The sequence below is a fragment of the Papio anubis genome, chromosome 10 (assembly GCF_008728515.1).
Source record: "Papio anubis isolate 15944 chromosome 10, Panubis1.0, whole genome shotgun sequence".
Classification (NCBI taxonomy): Eukaryota; Metazoa; Chordata; class Mammalia; order Primates; family Cercopithecidae; genus Papio; species Papio anubis.
This window is the reverse complement of record NC_044985.1, coordinates 115,681,747-115,686,137: the sequence shown is the minus strand read 5'-3', so window position 1 is coordinate 115,686,137 and position 4,391 is coordinate 115,681,747. Positions and strand designations below refer to the sequence as shown.

The 4,391-nt window shown below is 44.9% G+C and overlaps 1 long non-coding RNA gene across 1 annotated transcript; it reads left to right on the top strand.

The window, feature by feature from the left end:
• Positions 1 to 1,950: 1,950 nt before the first annotated feature.
• LOC108581513 lies at positions 1,951 to 3,844 on the top strand. The gene is made up of 2 exons (XR_001893779.2): positions 1,951 to 2,017; positions 3,429 to 3,844. It is a non-coding gene; the product is annotated as an uncharacterized LOC108581513 (long non-coding RNA).
• The last annotated feature ends 547 nt before the right edge of the window (positions 3,845 to 4,391 follow it).

The following is a 4,391-nucleotide window of genomic DNA, read 5'->3' as shown; positions in this document are numbered from 1 at the left end:
AAATTTACTTTGTTTCAAAACAGGTGAAATGTGTGTGTGTGTATTTAAGTTAATTTATTTTAACCCTCAATCCATTGTATTTACTGATCCTTACAAAATCATGACACTGAAGTTTATTTTCATGCTGACCTTTAATATGGGATCTGAAACAATTTATTGAACTAGATTCAACAAATTTGGAAGAGTTGGTTCTTTGTTGACTAAATATTTCCATCTTTCAAGTGACTTTATCTTTTCCAGAGATATAAACTTGTCTAAGGCATTGACTTGCAATAAAAATCTTGAGGGAAACCCGAATTTTCTTATGAAGAAAGTTTCTTGTGAAACTCAAGCACACAACCAGATAAAGTGAATTTTCGCTGTGAGCCTCCATGCACTCATGGCTGGCTTTGGTACCTCCAGCCCTGCAGCCCCAATGTCTGAGGTGGCCCCAGCCCATAGCTCTGCTGGCTGCAGTGCCGCTGCCAGTCCAACCACAGTGAAATCTCCCCGGGAGGCTCAGAAACAGTCCCTACGGCTCTGGTGCTGCTCTCCGCTGCCTCTGCTGCCGCCCTGGAGACCAGCCCCTCCCTCGGTGGTCCCTTAGGTGACAGGGGAAGAGAGGCAGCCTCCCGCCATTTCCAGGTGTCCTGGGAAAGCATCAGGAACTCAGAACAGCACAGCCTTCCTAATTCATACTTGGCCCAGCACCCAGGGCTTGCCCATGGAGCCGCGATCACAAGACGGGAATAGGCTCCTCCCCGTGAGAAGCGGATTCCCTAGACCAGGGTAAAGAGAAACACCAGTGCTGGTTGTTGTTCACACCTCTCTTCAGCCCCCACATTCTCTCTCTTTATTCTCTGTGCTGCATGGTCGTGGTTCCATGAGGGATTACTTTCAGTGGATAAAGGTCCGGTCGGGAGGCTCCGCGATCATGCTCTCAGCTCTCTGCCACAGTCCCCTATTAGTTTTCATATCATGTGAATAGTGCTGTCGAGAAACTCCCCCAGTAAAACCCTCTGAGTTGCCACAATGCTGACTCCAACGCTTCTCCCCACCAAGACTCTTGGAGAATCCTAAGATAGAGAAGTAGCTCCCCAAAATGATGAAATTGACTATTCTATCATTAGGACAGCTGAAGGCTGAGCCGTATTTAATCTGGTTTGGAAAAAGTTTTAAAGGTGACATTTCTTTTGCCTTAGTGTTGCTGAGCAAACCCATACCGTGATGCAAGTATGGACCCCTGTGTGCGATAGGGCTCCCTATCACCTGTCCACTGGAAGTCCTTGTGTATTCGTCATCATTTCGTGAAGAGAGTTTAGATGCATACGACCATTTGTCACCTTGATTAAAGCTCCCTTGGCTACTCCATTCAGAGCTTGGCACTGGCCCCTCCTCTCAATCCACCAGCAGAGCAAAGGCCAGGCTCTCATGGGTGTCTGAGACCACAGGGAAGCACAGCACAAGCAGCAACGTCACTGCGCATGCCCAGACCCAGCTCAGCCGGCTCACAGGGAAGCACCTGCTTCCTGGTGGCCAGGGACAGCTCACTGCTGCCTCTGGAACTGCCCCAGTGCCCCTGTTATGGCAAAGCCAGGCCCAATTGACCCAACCCTCAGCTCCAGAGAGAAGATCCTTTTCTGCCATCCTCATCAAAGGCCCCATCCACCCTATTCTTCCTGCCCCAGGACATTATCTGACAGTGGAAAAACCGGGTCGTGCGAGACCAGGATGGGGTTGGCTTGTCTGATCCCATTAAAGTAATCACAGTATAGCACAAGATCTAAGGTATTCACATCCATCTGTGGTCAGTTTGTTATATTTTAGTAAAAATGTGGAAACAACCTACAAGTTCATCAATAGGGAAGTGACTATTTAAATAAATTACGAGACCTCCATTCAACAGAATGCCATGGAAAATGATGACAGAACTCTAGATATAGTCATGTGGAATGGAGCGGATGGGAGGATTCCATGAATAATTCAGGTAAAGTGCTTACAATTGTATGGGCCACAAAGAAATGCTCCAGAGGTGAGGGTAAGTAGAAAAAAAGGCTACAAAACCATATTAGAATCCAATTGAATAGTATTATTAAAATAAATGCACCTTTATGTATTTTATATACCTAGAAAAATTTCTGGAAGGATATTGACCAAAATATGAACAACTGTTTCATGGTGAGGGGCCTGGAGGTATTCTCCTTCACATTCAGTTGTATCATTTACATTATCTGTTGTTGTTTTTTTTTTGGTTTTTTTTGTTTTTTTTTTTGAGACAGGGTCTCACTGTTGCCCAGGCTGGAGTGCAATGGCACAATCTCAACTCATCACAACCTCTGCCTCCCAATCTCAAGAGAGCCTCCCACCTCAGCCTCCTGAGTAGCTGAGACTATAGTTTCACACCACCATGCCCAGCTAATCTAATTTTTGTAATTTTTTTTTTTTTTTTTTTTTGGTAGAGACAGGGTTTCGTCATGTTGGCCAACCTGGTCTCAAACTCCTGGGCTCCAGCAGTCTGCTCACCTTGGCCTCCCAAAGTGCTGGGATTACAGGTGGGAGCCACCATGCCCAGCCCTGTATTATCTGTATTCTAATGACTATGTGATACCTTTTTAAAAATAATTCAGGAAATGGTCAAGAAAACAGATTTTTAAGAATTTTCTGCTCAACCTTATCTTAACATGAGAAATCTTCACATGAACTTGGTAATGCAGCCCAAGTTACATAATAGGAAAAAAAGTGATTTTTATTTTTTTAATTAGAATAAAATAAAGTAAAACCTTTCATATTTTAAAAAATCTAGTTACAATGCTTGAGGCCTGCATGGTAGACTGGAACCTCAGAAGTCATCCCCCACCATCCCCTGGTGAGGAGACCAAATTGCTTTCTGTGAAATGATCAGCTATCCCAAAGTGCTGCCCTAGGTTCAGCCCACCTGGGTTTAATCTGACTCAGCCCCTTAATAAACTGTGATCTAGGGCAGGTTACACAGGACACAGAAGGTCACTTTATATTATTAAGTATAAACAGTGGAAGGAAGGCATAATAGTACTGCATTGGGCAGGTCTCTGGTTGCAAGCAACAGAAACCCAATTCCAATCTGCTTAAGCACAAAGGGAACAGAGTGGTCCTTGGCTCAAAAAATTGACACAACAGGAGTGTGACTGAACTCAGAGACTGAATATGCCCATAGGCAGCTCCAGGCCAACCACCTAGCATTACAGGAAAGAGATTTCACGCTTGCCAGCTCCACGGAGAGAAAACAAATCCCTGGAAGTTCTTTAATTGGCTGGCTTGGGTCACATGCCCATCCCTGAACCAATCGTATAGCCAGGGGGTGCAGCCCATTGTAGACACCTGTTCTTCCCTTCCTAACACCCTTTTCTCTGATCCTTTCGTTAACAGTAATCCATTTTCCTTTAGAGACTCATCCCTTCTTCATTCTCCAGGGTTCTGCTGGGGCAGGCAATCTCCATATTTCGCCTCTGGGGCGCCAGAGATGGGTGCTTGAGCTAAATCTGGCCAATCTATGAAAAACCATCTCCCTGGCCACAGTGACTGGCCAAGTCAAACAAGTCAAACAATGCCAACAACACCAATTGGTCCTTCCATACGATTCTGTCTAGACATCAGAGGAAGACATCTGAGGGCATCACTCTCCCTGCCTGCATCCCCTACCACACAGAGGAAGAACCTGTGTCGTAGGAGACAGTAAGGCCATCACATGGAGACAGAGAAGTTACCAGGACAAAGCGAGAGGCTCAACATCACTTGAGTCACTGAATCTGGTGGCCTCTGAGCCAGCGAATAGCCCCCTGCCCTGGACTTCCTGGTTATGCAACCAATAAAGTTCCTTATAGCTGGAGTTACGTTTCTGTCATTGACCTATTGGGGGCTTGGGTCTGGCTGGATCTGGGTCATGTGCTTGCGTCTATAATAAAAGAGATGGGTTATTGAGATTGGTAGGCCACAGTAAAACAGGGTTAGAGTGGAGGGAGAGTTCCCAAATGAAGTTGGTGCTGCACAGGAGAAAGCAATAATAACGTCCAGACAAGTATTGAAATAGTCAGTTTCCAAATATATGGGGGTTTTATCCAGTTCTATTAGCCTTTACAAATTAATTGCTGAAAAATAAGTATACAGAAAATAATTAAGAAAGTTGCATATATTAAATTTTGTGCCCTACACATAATAGTCATATTTTTAATGCACACGAGATATTTATAAAAACAACAAATATTCAGGCACAGAAGAAAATCTGGCCAGGCATGGTGGCTCATGGTTAGCCTGTAATCCTAACACTTCAGGAAGCCGAGACAGAAGGATTGCTTGAGCCCAGGAGTTCAAAACCAGCTTGGGCAACAGAGTGAGATCCTTGTCTCTACAAAAAATTAAATTAAGGCCAGGCGTGG